General features: G+C 47.0%; 1 long non-coding RNA gene across 2 annotated transcripts in view; it reads left to right on the plus strand.

The window, feature by feature from the left end:
• The first annotated feature begins 2,195 nt into the window (after nt 1–2,195).
• LOC149915586 (uncharacterized) overlaps nt 2,196–23,084 on the plus strand; it is a 32,079-nt gene continuing 11,190 nt past the window's right edge. The window contains exons 1-4 of one of the 2 annotated variants that reach the window (XR_016471968.1): nt 2,196–2,747; nt 19,852–19,937; nt 21,175–21,313; nt 22,560–22,703. This is a non-coding gene — a long non-coding RNA (uncharacterized LOC149915586). The remainder of the gene's footprint in view (nt 2,748–19,851; nt 19,938–21,174; nt 21,314–22,559; nt 22,704–23,084) is intronic. The other variant, XR_016471969.1, reaches the window with a different exon arrangement.

Consider the following 23,084-nt stretch of genomic DNA (forward strand, 5'->3'; position numbering starts at 1 on the left):
GGTTTGGGGAGGAGGAGGGAAGGACATTAACAGCCCTCAAAACATGCCCTGGGGCTGACGGCAATGTAGGCAGCCAGGATTAGAGAGTTTGGCAAGGGACGCCAAACCCATCTCATCGTGGGTCTGGTTTAGTGGCTGGCCTTCAACACACTGCTCCCAGGAGAATTATTCAATAAATTTGAATTAAATGCAGGCGGGCGGCTTTCTGAAGCCTCAGGAAGAAAAGCAATGATCTTAACCAGCCCCCTGGGCCCTGGAGGGCTGGCGGGCAGCCAGCAGTGCCAGGATGCAGCACAGCCTCCAGCAGGAGAGGGAAGCTTCTCTCATCCACCCGCACTCACCTGAGCACCCTCCTGGATCTGGCCCCACTGCTTCCAACCCATTGCAGCAGCCTCTCTGTTGGCTCTGCTCCAGACCTCTGAGGCTGCTGTCAGCTGTGTTTGGGGCTAAGATGCTGAAAAGCCAATAGCAAAGAGCACTGGGGCAACAGCAAGCAGAGGATGCAGCCTCTGAGACTTTAGCAGGTCCTCAGGTGCTGGCCCAGTTCCTACCAGATTAACCCGAAGCTGAGAAAACCCCATAAATCAATGATCCCCTAATTTCTTGGCAGAGGAATATTTATAAGTGCTTAGCCAACATTCAGCATTTCTTTTACGCAAACAGAATTTGACAGCGATGTTGAACACCTACATTTATATATGACAAATACACACACAAGTGCTGAGCTTCCCTCTCCCCAGCGCTGTGCTCACAGAAGGGTTTTGCTGTTAGGAGGGACATAAATAGGGGACACCAATGGGGACATGCAGCCAGGGGAGCAGGCAGTGCATGAGGAGACCAAGGCCATGGGAATGGAGGGGACAGGGCTGTGAAAACCACGCCTTGGTGCCATGCTCACACCTGGGGAAGCACTTGCTTTCCAGCTGTGCACATCATTTTGCTGCTTCATGCAGCGTTGTGCTGGGGCCAGCTCTGCGGCAGCCATAGCAACAGGGCTGCCTTCTTTCTGCACCTTTCCCAGCTAGTAGAGATAACACTGATTTCTCCCAAATTTGCTACTGCCTGAGCAATGCCAGCAAAAACCTCTGCCCAGGGGCTGATGTGCCCCCAGAAAGGTGCAGTCCTGCCTCTGCCAAGCTTCCATGTGCATCACAAACCCTAGCTCCCTCCATCCATCAGCAGCAGGGTGGGAAGCGCTGTCTGCCTGCAAGAGAAGGGAGGAAAAGCAAAGCAGCCAGCATTGCTGGGCTCAGCAGCAACCTGTCAGCATGCAGCACCAGCACAGCACATCAGGGTTTCTCTGCTGGGGTTTGGAGGTGGGGCCCTGGGTCTGGGAATGGTCATGGGACTTAAGAGACAGGAGCAGCCCTAAAGATGACAGCGCTATGGGATTAGGGCAGCATCTGGTTTACAAGGTACAACACGAGCATCTTCCCAACCTGCAAACAGGCATAAAAACACGCAAGGATGGATAAAAGACAAAACCCACCCTGGCCTCTCCTTAACACACAATCCAGGTGGCTCTGCTGTGCAGCAGGAGGATACCCCGCTCCTCCCCAGGAGAGCTGCTATGCTGGGGATGGGGGGGGGACAAGGACATCATAGGAGCCAGGGATGTCCTCTCACCCACACCGCACACCTCTTCCCGGCCCCAAAGCCCACAACAAATCCAGACAGGCACAGCCCTGCGGTAACCGTCCAAATCTGCACTTCCTGCCCCATTTCTCGCCCTGCATTGCCACCTGGTGACCATGGGAAGCAGAGCAGCTGCCTTGCAGTTCCTCTTAGCGGTGCTTGAAGAACACCAGGCTGAAGGAGTTTCTTAAAAACAGGGTACTGAAACCGTTTAGCAGCGGGAAACGAGTCAAGAGGATTTACATGCATGGATGTTGCTGTGCTCGTATTTCTGCCGATAATCTTCTGATCCACGTTGGGATCAGAAGGACACAAATTCCTCATTCATTTCTTTTTCTGGATGCCCAGCAGAGCATCTCAGCAGTACTGGGAGCATGAATTGCAGCAAGGGCAGCCCAAGCTGAGTTGCAGGGTGAATGCTAACCCCTATTCCCAGCCAGTGATGGTGGGCAACAGCTCAACCACAGCACCCAAAACAGACAAGGAAAAAAAAAAAAAAATCAAGATAGACTCTTCTTCTTTGCTGGCTTGGCCACTGAGGAACCACACCAGTGCTCAGAGCTTTTAGGTGGGACATACGGCCAGCCTGGGTGATTTTGTTCTCCCCTTTCAGAGGAAGCTTTGCAGCCTGGAGCACAGCCCTTGTGCAGCAAAGGGCTGCCACAGCCACAACGCCAGGCTGAGCGAGGTCTCCTAGGGAGTGACAACAGCTGCATTAAGCAGCTCTATAAACAGACCACAATAACTTAATCCATACAGATGATTAAGTGCAAAGCAGAGAAAACACTCAGCTCTCCCTTTAGGTTTCTCAAGCCACATCGGCTGACCTGCTCCATCTGCTGGGCTGAAAAGAGCTCACCACGTAAACCATTCTCACCTAAGCAGCACTTGCATTTAGCAAACCACCACGAGGCAGCCCTGCGTCCAGGCACCAATTAGCCTCAACATCCTGATGAGCCCATCTGGGGCCCTGCTCATCCCACCCACCTGCAGCACAGGTTCTCCATTTAAGCTCAGGCCCAGGCCCTTCCTGTGAACATTTCTCTGGAGTAGTTTCTGCTGCTGGAACCTTGTTCCAGTTCTTGATCACCACTGCTGTCCTTCTGAAGGTGGTAAGTATGGGTTCTGCTTTAACAGCCTTGAAATTGAGTAGCTGTTGTGTGTGAGGAGAGGCTAACTCCTGCTAGGATAGAGGAGTGGGAGCTGGGTGCATGTATGTGTGCTGCTGTAGGTGGGAGAAGGAAGGCTGTGTTAGAAGGAACATGTTATCTAGTAGCTGCTGTCAGATACGTGTGCCCTTCCAAGGAAACTGTGGGGAGACTGTTGCTCCCCTTGCTATGCCCTGTGGCTGTTGTGGTCTGTGGCCTTGGTGTGCATCCCTGGGCAGCTCATCCTGGATGCTTTTGTATGGCTGTAGGCTGGCTGATGAGAAGTCTGCTTTAAAATGAGTTTATTTCAGGAGAAACCTGGATACAAATGGGGTTTGGCAGAGAAACCAAGTATTTTTACATACCTGTGTGTGTAGGGCCTGCATCAGTGCAGCTGCTCCTGCTGACTGGGCCCATGGAGAGCCCCTCTGTGCCTGCAGGGAAGGGGACAAATTGCACATGGAGGCTGGCAGCAGCTCCCTGCAGGGGTTTGTGTGATGAGGAAGAGGAGGGCTGGCTGTATATGAGAAGTGATCCAATGCTTTCAAATAAACTTCAAACTTTAAATACAGAGAGGAGGCCTCTTTAATCAAGAGCAGAGCCTTGCACCGCTGCCTCCCCTGTGCCCAACATCTACCACTCCCTCCTTGCCTTTCATATCTGTTTCATGTGTTATCTGAAGGCTCCTTCTAATTAGCAAAGTGAGACTCGGGCTGCAAAATCCAGATGAGAGGCAGTGTAGAGGCCAAGCCATCTATGTGCAAGGGGATTTAATTCAGCCAAAATAATGGCCCACTTACCAAATTTCTGTGAATTCATTATGAACAGCTTTCCTACCAAAAAGTGCTCCCCTTCAGGGTGTGGTGAAGGTCCCATCTTCTGCATCTTCCTCCCTCTGCTCTTCAGTCAGCAGCTGCTGGGTGCTGTGCTGCTGTCCCTGTGCTGCATTGCTTTGTCCTGTGCTCACAGCTTGTCTCTCCTGAACTAATCAATCAGCATTGTGTCAGGTCAGTGGTAAACAGAGGAGCTGGGATTTTGTTAGAGGAGTGTCTGTTCAGGAATAAAAATTGTGCATGCATCACATTTTCTTAGACTTGGACAAAATGGGATTTAATATTTTGGGCATTATGAAGTATTTAGAACACACAGTGTTGGTAAAAATCAAGCCAACTTCTAATTAGTGGATGCTGTGAAAAATCCTTTTGGATAAGGAACAGAAAACTGATATGAAATTGGGTCCCAGTCCACTTATGCATAGTCCTCAGCTGCACTGCTTTGTCCTGTCTGCATGGCCTGTGCTGTGGTAAGAAGTGACATCGCAGTAGGGATGCTGTGTTGTTTTGGTGTGACTGTGGGTTTCTGGGTCAACGTGCTGCGTAGTGCTGGCACTGAACACACAAGGTGATGGTGTGCAGGGTTCTTCCTCCCCTCTGCCTGCTTTTCTGGTTGGTGTTGTGCTGAGATTCCCAGCAGTTTCCCCGTGCAACAAACATAGCTTTCTCTTGTTCTGTATGCTTATATGCATATAGTGTCTGTTCTTTGGTGTTCTGCCTTACTGGGAGCTGAGGTGCCTGGTCCATGTCTCCCACTGGGTGACTGATGACAGGAGGGATGAGGTGAGGTACCTTCAGTTCTGTCTGTGCTGGAGATAGCAAACGAGCAACTGTAATGAGCTGGCCAGTGCACAAGAGTGCATCCCACTAACTTGGGATGGCATTAGGGTTGCTTGGCTCTGTGGCAGCCCTAATTGCTTCTTGTTAATGGAAAGACTATTTTTGTTTAATTGCTGGGAATGTTTTCCTCTGAAGTAGAGGATCTAACCCTGTTTCTGTTCTAAACCTTGTCCCATGGTGTAGACAGGAATCTTGGTCTCCTGTTGATCGTGGCAGAACTTGAAATGGAGTAGAAGCTTTTCCATGCTGTGCTTCAGTTCCTGAAGTTCTAGATGCCAGCAGCAAATCCCTTCCGTCTTTCCTCTTAGTCACATTTCCCACAAAACAAAGTGTGAGAAAGGCCTGAGTGTTGTGAATTGGGGTGTGGATGCACTGGGAGCTAATGGCTGATAGGCTTAAAAATAGCTTAATAAACATTGGAGGAATCTTGTGAGTGGGTTCTTGGTATACTGTAAGAGGTTTGAGATTACAGCCAGTGTTCTGTAGTGGCAGGTCAGAATTTCATGTGTGCAAGTGGCTGAGAAGAAAAACAATGCACAAGCAGCTTCAGGATGTGAGTGGGAGAACTTCCATGCCAGGGCATGGATGAAGCAGCCAGGTGCACCTTGATTTCTGCCATGCTGAACCCTTCTGGGTGGGCTTGTGGTGGCCATGAGTCTCTGCAGGACTAAGAGTATCAGGCAGAGAAGTAAGGGTGGGTAAAAAGCACAAACTTCTTTGCAGGATTCCTCCTCAGAGAGGTCTAAGTGGGGAGGTGGAGCTGCTTGCCCTGCTACTTATGTCTGATGCTGGTTGTAGGACCAGCGTGTGCAGTGCTCCCCCTGTCACCAACATCTCACTGCTCAGAAAAACAAATCAGCCTGAATGTTAGCTCTGCAGGATACCTGAAAGCGGAGCTTAATGGATGTTTGATACCCCACGCTTCCAATGTGCTGGAATAAATTGAGCATGTTGGTAACCCTTGGGGGTGGTATCTAAAGGAAGTGGAAGCACTGAACTCTTGCAATCAGATGCTGCAGACCAAATCTGAGTTTTGGATATGCATATGGTAAACACAGCCTGAGTGCCTGCCTCTGTGAGAAACTGGCTGCTCACCAAAGGGGATCCTCAGCACGTGGCTGAGGGCAGTGTGCTGCGGACCAGTGCAGGCTGAGCCATCAGTACTGAGCTGTAGTGCTGGCTTGGTGTGCCTTATCTCAGAGGACTGCAGCAGAAACAAGGCAGTGAGCTGTTCGATGCTCCTGTGTTCTCACAGCAGTGCTGGCTGAGGGTGATATTGTCCTTGAAGACAACAGATGGTTCTGGGAAGCAGTTGGTGTGGGTGCCCATGGGGGGAAAAGGGTGAAATGAGGGAAAAGGGTGAAATGAACTCAGTTTTCCTTTTCTGGGAGGAGGAAGCATCAGATGTCCTTGTGTCCCAAGGGAGGACCTAGGCAGTCAGCTGTGGCAACAGCATTTTCCCTCTGATTTCCCTTGTATCCATGTGAGCCATCTGCAGACGGGCTTTTTTTTTTTCATGAACTTATGAGGAAAGAAGTCCAATGTAAAGCCTATTTTTTTTTTTTTTCATTACAGTTGTTCTGAGGCGGGGATGATTCTCCCTGCAACGTCCTCTCCAGGACATTGGGAAGGACAGGCACAGCCTCTGCACACAAGTCTACCCTACAGCCACCCAGCCTGGTTCTCTTTCCTTTGCTGTACAGAGTCCTGTTGTGGGAGAAATAAGGGGCAAATTGGGCAAACAACAGCTGCCCAGCTTCAGTCATGGCCTCCAAGCTACAGAACCACAGACATAAAATATTTTTGAAGATGAAAGTATTCCCTAATCCATACTTTTTAAAAATATCCTGAAGATGTGTGGCTTTGGGTCTGCCGTGTGACCTGTCCAAGGAAAGATTTTATGAAACTGCTTTGTCTGAGGGGCACTTTTCAGGGCTATTTGGTGCTTTGCCAGCTGTTGGGCACATCTTTCAAGCTGTGGGGGCTCACTTGGGCTCTCCTTACTGCTGGTTGTGTCCCAGGAGCTGAGCATGCAAGGTTAAGATGGCTTCAAAGAGGGAAGAATTGCAACTGGGTGCTTCATAAATGGGCTAAATAGTTGCTGCATTCCCATCTGAGCCCTCATCCTTCCCAGTGTGTTAAAGAATGTGGGTTTAGCAATGCTGTGTGGGGTGCTCTGCTTTATCCTGGGCAAAAAAAAAAAAGCTCACGGTGACAGTGTTGTGTCAATGTTGTGACGTGGTTGGGCTCTGTCACTTCTCTGTTGCACTCAGGAGATGGTATGTGCTGGAGTTCCTGGCAGGGACTTTTTAGCCTTGGGAAGAGCAATGGGACGCTTGGAAGTGGGTTTGTTCCGAGTTGGTGGTTTTGCTGGCTGCTTGTCACAAGCTGCAGTTTCCCACGAGGTGGTGCTGTGGGATAGGGGACTGCGATCCACGCAGGGCTTTATGGCACTGAGTGCAACGCGACTTGTGGCTTTGCTAGCAGGGAAGCACCGAAGGAGCAGCACTGGCTTCAGCACAGATTCCTCTTCGTAGGAAAATCCAGGCAGAGGGGAAGTACCCATCAGATCCCATTAAACAGTACATAAATGATTCGTGTTGAGCCTGCATACACTCTAGTTATGTTGCTCATTAATATTTTGTTAATGAGCAAGGAGCACGCTCTGTATGTAGGAGAAACTCAAGAATGTATTCTTAGTATGTATGATAACAGTTCAACCATCTTTGAATTCGTTTGTGCGAAGGAAATACCGTGTGCATATAACTGCTACCCATTTGAGGGCTGTGCTACCTCTGCCCTGCTCCTCTGGCTGCAGTTTCATTCTGGTAGCAGTGCAGAGGTTACAGCAAGTTGTTACCACCTGAGCCCTCTCCTGGTAGGGATTATGATGTTCATGTTGTTTTTTTTTTTTTTTTTACTTATTCTGTTGTGCACTTGATCTTTATTTCCTCCTTTAACCCGTCTTTGGATTTTGCTCTTTTTGCATTGTTCTACAGTGGGATGTCTGAATTCAGTGTATGCAGTGCCCTCTGCATGTATTAGGCACTGTTTTTGTGTTCCATGTCACCCCTGAAACTGATTCTGCACGGCTTCTGCATTTCATTCTGTGCATCAACATTGCATCTCGTGTCTCTGTTTCTTTGCAGTCCTGAGTCCTTGCACACCCAATGCAAAGCTTATGGCCTGTTATAGGTGATAGCAATTCTGTACCACAGGGCACGTGGTCATGCAGAACATGTCAGCTCCAGAGAAGATGTGATGTTTCTGCCCTGGAGCTCTTCCTGTGGCTTTCCCCTCTGTTTTTGGTGCTTTCTGTGCAGGAGAGTCCTTTGGGGCTTTTTTTTTTTTGATGCTGTGTTCCTGAGTCTTGTTAGGGAGAGAGGTCTTTCTGAACATATCCTGTCCAATGATGTTCTTCATTAATAATGGTACTTTTGATCAGCATCATGGAACGTGTGGGCAGTTCTTCGAAGGTTTCTTCGGTGTATTATAAAGAAAGTGAATGAATGAACAAAATGCTTGCCATGAGAATCCTTTCTTGTCAAGAAAATGTCTGGGCCGTGCTATCTGAAAAAAAACTGGAAAAGAAAACTGGAAAGGGTCCAGGTGTCAAATGTTAACTTATGCTTTATTTTTAATTTCAAATCCCCACCGTGTAGAAATGAAAGTGTTACTGGGGTTTGATCTGGAGTCCTCTGAAGTCAGAGAGAGAGTCTTTCCTCAAAGTGATCCTGCAGCAGTTAGTGCTGGACTGAGAGAGGCTTAATAATTTACAGAGCAAAATTCCCACTGCTGTCTGTTTGCTATTCAAACACGCTCTGAGCTGAGGGGTGCAGGGAGACATCCACAAATAGAGACTGCCTTGACTTCAGTACATAAGCTGGGTCTGGAGGCTGCTCAGCTGATGGCTTCTTTCCCACAGACTCTGTCTGACTGCTTAAAGCCTTCCCATGGGTTTTGCCCTCATTCCCAGCACTGGTGTGGGATCCACCCAGCCTGATGTGCACAGAGCTTTGTGCTCTGAGTGATGCTCATGTCTGTGTTGGGGAGCTGCTGCGCTGCTGGAGGCAATGAGGTTTCATTGTTGCATTGGTGAAGTTATGTTATTCAGACAAATCTGGCTTCTTGTTTTTATTCTGAGGAACAGCTCAGCCAGGTAATAGGCATCACACAATCTATTTCAGTAACAAGCCAAAACCCAAATCCCAGCTTGTGTTTTTCTTCCTTCAGGGCTCTTTGTTAGTGTCCGAACAATGACTTTGAAGCTCCACTTCCACTGTAGGAAGAGATGATCAGTTGTATTTTTCAAAGCATTCTTTTCCCTTATTTATATAACCCTGTCACTCAGGTGTAACCTTCCCCATATCTTCCTTTAATAAACAATAGTGTGGCTGTCCTGCTCATCTGCTCTAAGACCTCCTGCTCCTTGCCTTTGGAGCCATGAGGCTGTGGTGGTATTATTCTCACTTTGGGGTTACTCAGCAGCTGTGTGATCCAGGGTCACACTGCAGTGTGGTGTTGTGGTGAGGACACCCACCTGAGTGGTATCTTCTCAGGCCTTAGCTGGGAACAGCTTTCTGCAAAGTGATGTTCAGCTCCTGTTTGTGTACTGATGGCTCATTGGTCGTATGCCTGCCCAGTCCTGTCCAGATATAAAGCTCTGGCTCTCTTAATCTCATCCAGACGTGCTGCATCTCACTCTGAACATTGCTGAATGAGCCCTCAGACCCCTCCCCGGTCTTCCTCCTTGATTTGCCTCTGATACCAAGGTCATTATTCAGTTCAGCATCTCTTTGCTGCTTTTGACTTGGCTTTCCCTCCGGGTCCTGATGTTTAAACTACTGAATTTTGCAGTCTTTCTGCCTGAAATGCAGAAAAATAAAACCTCAGCCCTTCTGATCCACCTGTGCTGGTTGAGTGCTGGTGCCTGGTAGCATACCTCATGGTTCCTTCTGGTGCTTCCAGGTAAGCACAGCACAGGGAGGGTTTGATACCTGCAGTAGGTCTGGAGCTTGGCCAACTGGCTGCAGATCTGATGTGGGCTTTTTCATGGACGTCTTTAATCCAACCCAAATTTCTTCATTAACTTCTGTTGGCTTCCAGACCAACAGAAAACATGGAGAAGTGCTACAGATCTCTTCTTCCCCTCAGAAGGACTTTTTCAGTTAGCTCAGGCATGCCAGAATCTCGGGAATGGGCTCTCAGCTGCTGTCCCATCCTTGTCTTTGGCCTCAGTGCTGCAGTCTTGCCCTGTTCACCTCAGCTGACATGTTTCTGCCAAATTACTGTGACCATCTCTGCCTACATGTCCATCCCTCTTACAGTGCTGCAGTGCCAGGAAAGCTGTTGTCTTTGGTTCTAATGACTCTCCAAGTGCATTCCTTCGCTGATGCTGACCTGTGCCCTTGATGACCATCTCTGCAGCTTCCCATAGCTATGACAAATGACGTGCTAGATTCCTTATGCTGGCCCTTTACAGTCTTCCTCTAACATCACTAATGCTTTCCACCCCCAGACCTTGACCTCAGGCAGGGATGATTGCCCATAGGGCTGCTCAGTTTTCTTGATTCTACTCCTTTCCTTCTACCTCGCACTGAGGGCAGCAGATTGCAGAGGATGAGGGCTGTGCAAGAAGTTTGTGTGCTCCTTGTGCTGCCCTCAGCCTCCTGCTCCCAGTGCAAGCTCAAGCTCTGCTCCCTAGTTGATGCTGCCCCATTAACTTTGCATGTGGCACCCCCATCCTCTAAGGAAAATGTTTGCTTTGCTTGGTACCTTGAGTATCTGGTACAGCTGAGTCACACACCAGTTTTTAGACATTAGTGCAAGTAATTACTAGTTGCATCCCAGAGAAAATTGTCTCCTGTTTTTCTGTTGGCAAAAGCTTCTCCTGTTGGTGTGGGAGAGAAATGGGGTGTGCTGGACAGTGGCTGTGGCCCAGATCACTCTGGCTTGCTTTCTCTGCATCCAACAGGCTTTGTTAGTGGCCCTCGGTCCCCACAGTTGCAAAGTGGAACAGCTGAGGCTGTGGAAACTGGGTCACGTTAGTGAGGAGGAATACAAAAGGACAGTGTGTGAGCCTGGCAGGACAGAACCAAAAGGCCAAGGCACAGAATGATTACAGAACCAGGAAGAACACAGGATGAAAAGAAGCTACAGTCTGGGGTATTAGATGCAGGAGGAAGACGGGGAAGTTCTGGTCCCATCCTCAGCGAGGAGGGAAGGATGTGGATGAAATGCCTGGCATGCTGCAGTGTTTCATTATGACCTCCTTCAGCTTCAATTAAACTGACTGTCAGCCAACACCAGAAAAAATGTGGACTGTTCTGAAGTCAGCTAGGTGCAGAGAAAGTCACTGTAGGGTGTGTAGAGAAAAGGCTGGAGCAGTCTCAGAGCTGCTCACTACTATTTTTGAGACCTTAAGAAGGATGAGGGATGTTGTGGGAATACAGGAAGAAATATTCAGAGCAGCAGCTGTGGAGCAAGATAAACAGCATGAGAACCAAGGGCGCCTCTAGAAGAAGAGGGGAAAAAAAATCCAAAAGGAATGGCTCATGGCTCTGATTGGATGAATGCCTGCATGCACAGTTAAGGAATGTTTGTAGACTACTCTGACACGTAAAGGTGGATGGAAAGCTAAAAAAGGAAAGCTGTGATTGTATGTAAGTGATGTTTGGATCGTTCACGTCTGAGTGTGTGCATCAGATGCTGCAAACGGTGCCCACTGTGTGGAGCAAATCAAGAACATCTCCATTTCTCGGTCATTGATTACATGGCAGATGATAACCTGGTATCAGCATTGCAAGAATATTACACAGCTGTTCAGGCTGTACCGAAGACTCAGGTATGATGTAACAATCAGAAACAAGTTTATTTGAATAACAGCATCTCATCTCAATCATCAGGTCCCACCATCTATCGGATGTTTCCATGCTGCAGTTGTGGATGTAGAACTCATTAGGAGAGATAATTAAATTTATAATTGAGCCAGGCTGAGTGAGCCTTATCTGGCAGTGCTGCCCAACTGAACTATGGACGATTGTTTGGCATGTGCCTGCACCATTCTGCAGGACAGAAGGTATTGTTCTTCAGATTGAAGGATCTTTTCTGAAGGAAGTTAACAACCCTGCTTTCTTTGCACAGCTCAAGGACTGGCCCTACGTGGGTTCCAGCACGATATGTTTGGCCTCATCTCAAGGCAGAAAATAGCATCCAGCCCTTATAATGACTGGGATTGTGTGTTTCTTTCTTATTGGTATTGTTTTATAATTTGTTGTATTGTAAATAATGTATAGGTTTCATAACGAGTGATGAAAAACAGCTGCATTACCCTCTGGATGGTATTATAGTAACAGCAGTAATGGTATGACAAAGTGGGTGACTTTCCTGTGTTACCAATGCAGTCTCAAGAATTAGAATTATTAGACATCACCTAGGTTGTTGTGTGCTGCTTCCATTTTAGTAGTAGATCGAATGTGAATTGAACAGGATTTGATGTTACCAGTGCTGGAATCTATGGGAATAGCTCTTTTAGTGTACTAGTAACATTTGGTTATGATGCTATTAGCCTGCCTATCATTAGCCTTTTCTTAATTGGATTCCTGTGTGTGTATGTGTATGTTTATGTTGACTAAGGTTCATAACCCCCTATGCTGCTCTGAATGCATTGTTTGCTTGCCTCTCTGCTCCTGCAACATCCTGCCTCTCAGATCCAAATGTTTTGTCAAACTTTAGCCACATTCCCCACGTTAGGATGTTAGCCAACTAAGGAAAGTGATGCCCCTAGTGATACTCTAGCACACTTGCCCACTAATATTGATTCTATCTGACATGCAACTTCACAAAGCTGTATGACCGTTAATTTTCTAATAGCCCAAAGGTGTGGTTGTAAGCACTCCAAAAGCATTTGTTGTACCAATTTTAGTGATCACTCGAAATCAATGTATCAGTATATGGAAGTTGAAGACTCTTATAGATTAATACAGAATAGGACCCTCAGGGATTCTCTTCCAGGTTGCAGAAACTTGGGCTGCAGGCCAAATGTGTCTTTTTAGTGGGCATTCCTTGTCATTGTGTTATGTTTGCCTTGTCTCTTTTCATACATTTAGAGTATTGTCAATCGAGGCCTTGATCGAGTTATAATGATTAATATAATTAGTGCAATTATTTTATAGCACGGTAATAGATCCCTAATAAATAAATAAAGGGGGAATTGTGGGAATACAAGAAAAACTATTCAGAGTAGCAGCTGTGAAGCAAGATAAACAGCATGAGAACCAAGGACACCTCTAGAAGAAGAGAAAGCAAAAGGAACGGCTGGTGGCTCTGATTGGATGAGTGTCTGCATGCATGGTTAAGGAGTGTTTGTAGAACACTGTGTAAAGCTGGATAGGGAAGTTGTTTTTTTTTTAAAAAAAGGAAAGTTGTGAATAATATAAGTGATGTGAGAACTTGTAATAAACTACTTGGATTGTTCATCTGAGTCTGTGCATTAGATGCTGCAGGATGTCTCCTGGTGAAGGTCAAAAATAATTCCTTAAATTGGGGTAAGGAGGCTCCAGAAAGGTGCAGACCAGTGAGTTTAATTTCATGATTTGTTCCAGCATTTTCCTGGGAAGCTGGCACAAAATGAGGCCAGCAGAACCATGTTGAAGCCACTCTTACACCATCAGTATCATCTGCTGTTATGGTACAAAGAAACAGTGGATATAATGTAACCTGGTTTTAATTAAGCTTTGACTTTTTTTTTTTTCTTCCCTTATATTTTCATTAAGAAACTGCATTAGGAGAAATTACTACTTGGTGGTTGGAAAACCGTGCTGGAAAGTTTTTTCTTGGCAAAACAGAGGGCTTTGTAAAGTGGGTTCCTGCAAGTGTGCACCCTGGGTTTACAATTAGTATTTTCATTAATGATGCAGAATATGGCATAGTTATTAAATCTGCAAGTGAGGTGAAGCAGAAGGTCTTGGCTGAAACTATGTCAGAAAGTTTAAGATCCAAAACAGTGTGAAAAAACTATTTCTGGACTGATTCAGCTCAACACTTTTTTGCTTTCAGTTTTGAGCTTGAGGAAAATATCAAAAATGAAACTGAATTTGATAAGGATTTTCGTTTTACATCCCACAGAGGTCAAGTCTTGCTGTGTGTGAAAGCTCTTGCTGGCTCCTGAAGTGGTTAATTCTTCAGGACAGAAGGCCACGCTTCTGTGTGATGTGATAACGAAGTGAGATGTAGCATCCCACAGCTTGGGATTTGCTTTTCAGTTAGGTGAGACTTCTGCAAGAGGAAGCACTCCTTCCTAGAGCCAAGGAAAACCCTTCCATGGGGCTTTCCCCAGACTTTGGGTTGAGTTCTAGAACCAGGACCTGACCTGGCTCTTCCTTTTGCATCACTTTGTGTTTATAAGAATACTCTGTGTAAGGGAAAATCCATAGGCCACGAACACTGTGCTATCATGTAGTAAAATATGGGCTTCCTCACTATTCAGTACTAGAATGTGCTGGGTGGTATTGGGCTCTGAACAGATAGCCATAAAGCAACAGCTGTGCTAGTGGGTTTTTATGCTTAAAAGTAGGAGACTAAGCTGCAGCATCACACAGAATGGAAAGCTATCATGAGCTGTGAGCAACACCAGGACAAATGCATGCAAATCCTCCTTCACGTGTTAATGGGTGTCTGACTGTACTGAGGGAGGGCAGCCCAGTGGTCAGGAGCTGGAAGTAGGCTTGTGTCAATTTCTGTGCAACTTGGACAAGTCTCTAAAGCACAATTTTAAGATACTGAGGTCTACAGCAGCCTTTACTTCCAGGCTGACTTATGGACTCTTAAAACTCCAGCCCTTAGACTTCTTGAAGATGAGTCATTGAAGTCTGTCACTTTAGTTGCTCATGCTATGAGAGGTTCACTGGTTCCCTGTGCCTTCAGCTGGTGGTGTGCTGGTCACCAGGGCTCTGTCACACAGCTATTATGGCACTGAGGAAAAGAGTCCTTAGGATAAATGTAAGGAACCCACCCCAATCTGCCCTATGCTCTTCTGCATACACATCTCTTCTCCTTAAGTCTCAGTCCTCTCATTTGCAGAAAGACCTCGTCAGTCTTTGCCTTTTTGCAGGCCTCCTCGGCTTACCCCTTCTCTGCTCAGGGATGGGAGGTGTTGAAGATGAGCAAAGCCCAGCCAAAGACTTGGGTTGGCACACAGCCTGTCCTGGGGCCGCTGCCAGCACCAGGAAAGGAGGGTTCTGTGCCTCAGGGATGTCCCCTGCCTGCTTGAATAGCCTTGGCTGAAGTGTCTGCTTGCACCAGCTCTGTCTTTCATGTAAAGTAATGGTTCTGCTCTCTGTCTGCCTTGAGTGGTCAAACAGAGAAACCCAATCTCAGGTTGGTCCCTTACTTCATGGGGGAACTCAGGGTGTAGTGCTGTCAGTGCTATTTTACAGCTATCAGGTATAAGGTGCTGGGAATCATGCCCACGGCAGAAGAGGTTTTTAGTATCTTAAAATCCAGGTACAGCTGGTAATGCCCTTTCAGATTCATTCACCAAGTGTACATGGTAATGCTAAGAATAGCTCTTTTGGCCAAGGTAATACTCTGAAGCCTGCCTTGGTTATAAATCTGTACAGTATTTTCAGAAATCTCTTTATTTGAATGATTAAGAAATGGTTCCCCCATACCCTATTGTTATTGTTAATGGCAGTATCTTGCTGCCGGAGTTTCAATTTATGGAAACATTTCTTTCAAGAGCAGCTCTCTGACTGCCTTTAGGCTAATTGAGCTGAAGCATCAAATTACAATTAAATCAGAGCTCTGAAAATGGTTGTAATCAGGAACCTCTGAGGACTGTTATTCTTTCTTTTTGTAAATCAAGATGCAACAGCGTGCTTCAAATACAAGTTTTACCTTCATTTTTTTTCCTTTAACAAAAGGCTAACTTGAGAATTGTGGGGTTTTTGCTTCTCATTTGTGTGGGAGGTGGCTTGAAGCAGCAATCTGCGTACTGTGGTCAAAGGACAAGACAGTGCATCTGCAGGAACAGGAACATACTGGGTTATGTGCTGTTTGCTGGGGGAGGAAGCAATTTCCCCATGGTGACTGAAGGCCTCCATTTCCCTACCAAGGTCAGTGGAAGCATCCTCTACCTTTGGCTACATCATAATTGCATTAATAAAGACTGAAGCTCCCAGGGGCAAAGACTGCAATTAGAGGCAGTATCAGAGGCTTCATTGCTATCCACTGTGCTCCCCTGCAAGCAGACAGGCTCTGTCTGAATTCATTGATGTCATTCTCTGCCTTTGAACATACAGCTCCTGCTGTGCTTTCTGCACCTGGCAGGTCTCTCTTTGTGGCTGTGAATGGGTGCTGGGGGTGCTAATGTGGAAACTGGGTCTGCTCCTCACTGCCTGCAGCATGGGGGAGATGACACAGGAGTGGTCCTCAGGCCAGCGATGAAAACTGGAGGGTTTGGGGGCATCAGCTGGTTTTTATCAGGAAGGAGGATTGTGAACACCATGCGATGCTGTCTTGGTGCAGTTTCTGGCTGCTCTGAATCTCAATGTATGCCATGGCCAGGAATAACGTTTGCATGGTTCACATTGTCACTGTGCAGCTACTTCTGGAGAGGTTGCTGGGCCTGGGGTTATCATAGCTGTCCCCACGCAGAGCTGGAACATACCAATGAGACACACTCATGGTAATGGAGAATCTGCTCTGGAGTGTAGCAGAGTCCCCACAGCATCTGGGTATGGGAAAGATGAGGATGAGGAATGGGGGAAAGCTGTGCTACTGGCAGAGAAGCTTCTCAAAAGCTTTTTGTTTTGGTGGAATAATAAAGCTCAGTGCAGCCAAAGTGAGTAGTAAAATATCTTAAAATCAAATAAGCTTTGATTTTTAAACGAACACTAATAATACTGGATCAATGCTTGAAAGTCAATTACAGTTCAGCTAAGCTGTGACCTTTAAAACCTCCCAGAATTGCTCTGCTGTTGTTGCCAGTGACACACTGAAGCTTCCAAGTCTGCTCAGACAGAATGGGAAGCTGTATTCACTTCCAGCACCTGCACTTTGATTAGAATAAAATGGTCTTCAGCATTCAGTCTTCTGAAAGAGGGCAGAATTTCTTCACGTCTGTGGAATTGTCGAGGAGAAGTAATGAAAAATACACTTGTCCATCTGAAATTGAACACTGATGTGCTCTCCTGGCATCTGCCCGGTTGGTTGTTGAATAACAGCCATTTGTGCCTTCAGAAAGGCAGCAGTCAACTGGAGTGCACGGGACTTAGCAGTCCAGGAGGCTCCTTCAAAACATGGGAGTGTTATGGCTGCAGTCCTGCTGTGAGCATCTCCTGAGGAAGCTGGAGGTAGGACTGTGTTAGGCTCCAAGGGGCATCAAAAAGTTGGTCTCAGGACATCCCTAAGAAACCCAGAAATCAGCATTGTGGGGTGGTCTTCGTAGAGCTTCTAGTAATTTTTTCCCCCAGCATAAATACATTAGAAATCAGTCTCACAACTCATAGGTGTCAAAATGAGTGAGAACAGCTTAATGGAGCCCTGGATCAAAGAGTGCTTTGTGGAAACCTTGGATTTGCCTAACGCAATTATTCCTTAATTATACAACATTTAATACTTCGACAGCATAAAGAAAAGCTAAGTAAGGATTTGCATTGCTGCACTGGTTGATGGAGGTGTGCCACTGTGCCTGGGTTGTGGGCATCTCTGCTCTATAGTGAAGGGAAGAGGAAAAATCTGTCACTAACTCCAAGTTAATCTGTGAGCATCCTTTTAATTACACTGATGCCAATCAGGTTGTGAGTGAGCATCTCTGTGCACCTTGGCCTCAGTGATGCACTAATGAACCTGGGGTGCTTTAGAGAGAGTAGAAGAAGCTTCTGGAAAATGTACCTCCTGAGGTTTTCCAATTACTGCTGCCCTTTGTGTGTGTTGTTCCTTTTGCATTGATTTGGATGGGTTCTGAGATATCAGGCTAGCCAGGATGATAAATAAATTAACCTTTATTAATTAGACAATTTAGGAGTGATTCATTTATTTCATTTCAGTATTTGTGATTCACCGGCGCTATTTTCTGCTCTGCCTCTCAATCTGTTTGTCTCAAATTTCAGTTTATTGTTGCATCTGTTTGAGATCTTTTAATAGGGGCGAGAGTTATGATAGCAAGATTATAAATGCACACATAAACAATGTATGACTAAATTGAGAGGCTTGGCATATTACCTCGGGCTGCGTGCCATGCCAACGCGGCTACAGGACTGTCTGGCCTGGAGCTGCTGCATGTCTGTCTGCTTTGGAGAGAAGAGGTGATAGCAGCAGCTGTCTGTGTCAGGCCTTGCTGGTGTACCTGGCTGCACAATTCCTCCTGTGTAGGACAGAGCACATCTCTGTGACCTGGTTTTGAGATGAGTTTGGGTTCGATAGAAGCACATCACGCGGTTCCTTTGCTGTGGATGCTCTTGAGGCTGAGCAGAACTTCCCTGCGTCTCTGTTTTGTGGATGTATATAGAGGATGGTCTGAACTGTATTTCAGTCTGACATTGCTGAGCTAAGACCATAGCCATGGCTCCAACCTGCCCCAGGCACCAGCCATGCCCAGCAGTGGTACAGCTCTTGCCTTGCCTCACCCATTGTGGTGGTGAGCAGAAGCAAGACCATGCTTAGATGGTGGTTGCACTTCTCTCTAGTCTAGGCTTGTGCTTATTTAATATCCTCTTCCTGAGGAGTCAGAAACATGACAGAACGGCAGAAACTGATTTCTTTTTTTTCATTTGTCTGATTCATTTGATTCAGTTCTTTACTGGTGACCAGCAGTGAGGTGCTGGAACAGCTGCCCAGAGAGGCTGTGGATGCCCCGTCCATCCCTGGAGGTGTTCAAGGCCAGGTTGGATGGAGCCCTGGGCACCTGGTCTGGTATTGAATGTGGAGGTTGGTGGCCCTGCATGTGGCAGGGGGTTGGAGATTTGTGATCCTTGAGGTCCCTTCCAACCCTGGCCATCCTGTGATTGTAGGAAAGCTGCTCAGGAGGGGGATTTAGGGAGATGAAGAGAAGGGCAGCTGTTCTGAGAAGGGCAGCTTGTGCTCTGCAGGGCTCTGAGCAACTGCATTTCCCAGGGATTTGTGGACGTGTTTTCTCTTATCAAAGTTGTTCCTGGTTTACGCAGCCTCAGTTATTCTGAGATGTAGCTCCTAGTTGCACCGTGGACGGATCCTGCAGATCCTTGTGGCAATGTGCACCCAGCCAGGCTCTGCTATTTATCTCATTGCTGGGGTTGAAGCTGTCGTTGCACAGAGGTTCTTTATCACGGACAGCGAAGCCGTGTTTTCTGCATGGGGTCAGGGTTGTGTGTTGACAGGCTCTAATAAAGCCATTTTTCTTCCGCAGCCTTGATCAGGCGGATCTGCTTGGGATGCGGATCAACAACTTAGCTTCACTTGGGTGCCTTGGAACAAGCCTGACTTTTTCAAGGCCAACTGGAAAAATGTGCCCAGCATGTTTGGTGGAAGACCTCAAAGGTCTGCCTGCAGCTCCTATGCTGGTACATCCCCCTAGGCATGTGATTCCCATCTTTAAATTCACAGCAGAGCACAGTTAGCTTTCACCAGCATACTTCCCTTTGCAGCCCCATCAGCATATCTGAGAGCAACATTAATACTTCACAGTGCAAGTCCCAAACACCCCAGCTCTGCTAGGAGCAAGCAGCAGGCTAAAGCACCCTGTGATAAGTGAGCCTGGCAGATGATTTGTAAGGGATAAGGGAATGGCTGTGTTGGAATGAAGCAAAATGTGAATCCATTTGTTTCTTCGCGTTTTCTGGAAAGGGACACAAATAGCTTGCACACAGTGCTTTTTATTTGCAGTTTGCATGTTTCTAGTTTTCTGGTTTGTTTGTACTGGTGTTTGTCTAATAGAGGATCTATCATACTTCCTTGCAAAATTTTTATGTTGCTTTTAGGCAGCAATAGGCACCATTCCTGCAACGCAGGGAGATGCTGAGGCTTTGTGCATGGCTTCTATCTTAAGGTCTGACTTTAGACATTCCTTAATGGGAGTATAATACTGACTACCTTCAGGTAGGGTGCAAAAGGGGGGAAAATGTAGATTTCTTAATAAGCTGGCAGTGAATGGGATTAAATCCCTCCCAGCAATGCATGCTGCTAAGCTTTACCTCTAACAATACCTCTGTCTCAAGCTTTGAAGTGTCCATTTCTTACTGAAAACGTTATGGGGTAGGTGGAGTGAAGTTCTCAGAAATCTAGCCTTGGGAATAGACAGCTTTCTTTGCTGGAATACACAGCAAATTCACAGTTGTTTTCTTTTGAACGGATAACCTACAAATAGAAAGAAACAATAACCAATCTTGACTCTAAACAGATTTAAAAATTGCTTGTAGGATGTCAAGGTTGCCTATTGTCAAGACAGGCTGGTGAGATAAGAGCTCCGATCAGTCACGCTCCAGCAGTTCTGCGCGTTGAGTAGGTGAGAGGTTAAGAAGTATCTATAATAGAGGTGGTTTTGGCAGATTGGTTAATGGCACCATAACTTCCTCCACCCACTCATCCTCACAAAGCAAGGCTTTTTCTCTTTGTCTGTCCCTTACAACTTACTTGGAGCTGTGAAGCCATCTGTGTTTGTAAATCAGCAAATTCTCAGCTGAGCTCCTCTGCATGCCGCTTTTACAGGCAAATAAGAATGCAGGCTTTGGAAACAAAGGTGATGGTTTCAGAAACATTTCCTGGCAGGCCTGCTTCCTTTTCAGCAGCCCTGCTTTATGCCCAAGGACTTGAGCAGCAGCAGCAGCTCCTCCTGAAATAGCCACAGCCCAACATGCCTGAGGTGCTTTAGCAGCAATGCTGAGGAGGATTTGCTAAAAGGTTTTTCATCTTGACAAGCGAGTAGCCTCTGCTGTGTATGCCCTGCAATTAAATAGGAAAGGAGAGAGCCTGTGTGAAGTTTGCATCCTCAGACCTGAGGCTCGGCCACACACCCCTGTGAGCAGCTCCTCGCTGCAGCTGCTCATGAATTCAGGGAAAGTTTTCTGATGAAGAACTGCAATGGAGATGCAGACCTGTGTTACAGTGCTAAAGAGCCTCTGGCAGCTCCTTCTCCAGGAACATGGGCTTCTGAAAAGGCTTCACCATGTGAAGTTATAGTACCAGTGTAACTGCGTGTCTCTTATCAGCAAATAGCTTATCTCCAAGGTGAGTGTGCTGGATCAGCTGTCCTTCACAGCCATGGAATGAGAGCATAACGAGAGCCATCAGTGCTAATGAACCACATTCACTTGGATCTCACATATCTGCCTATACCAAAACAGGGCTTTATTGCAGGATTTGAGGCTGCAGAGAAGGGTGGGGCTGTGGAATGGCCGGCAGGAACCTTTCTGGACCTGCTGCTCTCTGGGCTGCCTATCTGTCTTCAGTGCTTTGAGCTGGCTGGGCCTGCTCTGACTTTCATCTGTCAAAGTCAGATCGGTCCAAAGCACTGCTTTCACCTCCCTCGTTTGATGCATCTGCCCCAAGGTTTCAAAAGAAGAGCTTGGTTCTTACAGATGAGCACTGGGGCAGAGCAGGGTTAATAATCTGGGTCTCTGGGTTGGTAAATATTCTGCAGATTGGTTACCTGTAGGTACACCAGAGCAATGCCACACCACTTTAATTTCTCCTTTTTACAAAGGTTACTGCTGCCTTAACCCCTGTTCCCTCTGTTCTTCCAGAGCACTCAGGCTTGTTGGCTGCCTGCTGGCAGAACCACCAGCAGCACAGGCACATCTTGCACTGGAGCTGCTCGTACTGTGCTGCTTCCACCCTACTGTGTGTGCCCATTGGTTTTGCCTGGGTTTTGTGCAGCACTGGGTATGTTTACAAGTTTTCACCAGAAGTAAAGACTTTGGATAGAGGGGCTGCTGCAAAATCAAGTTCAGCCCTGATCCTCCTGGAGTTCTTGCAGTGCTGGTCTGAACCAACACATGATGTGTATGTGGGTATCTGACCATAATGTCAGCTGGGTTTCAGGCTTTTATCCCAAAGCCATCACTTATGGTTTCCTCAGCCTCTGCTGAGCAGCACTGTCTGCCACGTGAAGACAGCAATAACTTGTTTTATTAAACTCACCCATTTGTGGCTACAGAAAGTGATTCAAATGCTTGAACTCCTCCACTGCATGCAGTTTGCAGAACATGCAGTGCTGTTGTGCTGATGGGGAGATCTGGGGAGCACTGGGAAGCTGCAGCTTGGCTTGCTTCACCTATTGGACAGGGTAGTTGGAACAGGAAAAGGTGTCTACATGGGAAAGAAAGGGCTTGCAACATATACAGTTTTTCAAGGTGTGCATAGCAGTGTAATTATCTTGACAAGACCTCAGGCTTCTCCTCATCCCATGGTGCCAACACACCCAGCAGCCCCGTGTTCCTTCACTCTCCTATTGGCTCCCATCCATGCAAAAGGCCCCGGGTTCTATAACCAAGCAGGTACCTGGGTGGCAGCAGGAGCTGTGCAGGCAAGCAGCCAGGGAGCAAACGCCTTTTTGTTGGGTCTGGTTCTTTGCTCCCCTGCTGGCAGGGGTCAAGCAAAGAGGCCTGGCTGCAGAACAAGTGCTCATGGGGAGCAGCACTGTGTGGCTCTGCTTGGTGCAAAGCGGTATTGATCCTGTGATCAGGCATTCAGGAGCAGCTGCAATACAGAGAAATAAAAGTCACACCCATAAATAAGAGTCGAACTAATTTAAATTGCCCTTGCAAAATAATTAGGAGCTATTACAGATTCAGATCTGTCTGCTCCCTACTTGCAGTGCATCACTGGCAAAGCGGTTGAGCCCCTTTCTGCTCTGTTTGCTCTTTCTGGAGCATTTTGAGGTGCAGTCATACTGGACAACAGTGAGAGCGATGCTTACAGCACAAGCTGGGCTTCTTGCAAAGCTCCCTAAAAAAAAGATCTTTCCTCATTCCATACCAATAAAAAACAAACAACAACAACAACAAAAAAAGGGTGGAGGGTAGAGAAACAGAGCCTGAAGTGTTTAGGAGCAAATCTTTCTAAACTTGCTACCACATACTGCTCTCTTTTAATTAAAATTTTACCTTCCACGTTATTATCTTTCCAGGTGCTCCTGGCTGTGGTCAAGCATGGTTCCTGCTCACCTGCAGCCTTCCTCCTGCCCTGTGCTGTGTGTGCCCAGCATCTGGCTGCTCAGCAAACAGGCCTGGGAACAGCGCCGTCCCAAATGGAGTCTGCTCTGTGACTCATGGTAATTACAAAAAAAAAAAAGAATGGAAACAAAAGGGGGTTGTGATGAACTGAAGGCTTTCCTGGGAACATGAAGAGCTCCATCTGATTGCCTTGAGCCGACTAAAGAGAAGATAAACCCACGGAGGGGAGGAAAAAAAAAAAAAGCTTGATGATAGTATAAAAAGCGCTGTGCTGTGTATTTTAGATAATAGATTTAAAATTACCCTGCCAGCCTCAATGGAGGAAGAACAGCTGGGGTGAGGCTCGGCCACCAGTGGATTTGGGCAGAGCTGTGAGCAGTGGTGTCCCTGTTCTGTTTGATGGTGCTCCCCCAGCCCTGCACAGGGACCTCTGCTCACATCTCTCCGTGCCTCACTCCGTGCCCTTTACTAAAGCTGAG

Source organism: Phasianus colchicus, chromosome 17 (genome assembly GCF_987193195.1).
Source record: "Phasianus colchicus chromosome 17, bPhaCol1.hap1.1, whole genome shotgun sequence".
In the NCBI taxonomy this organism is placed as follows: Eukaryota; Metazoa; Chordata; class Aves; order Galliformes; family Phasianidae; genus Phasianus; species Phasianus colchicus.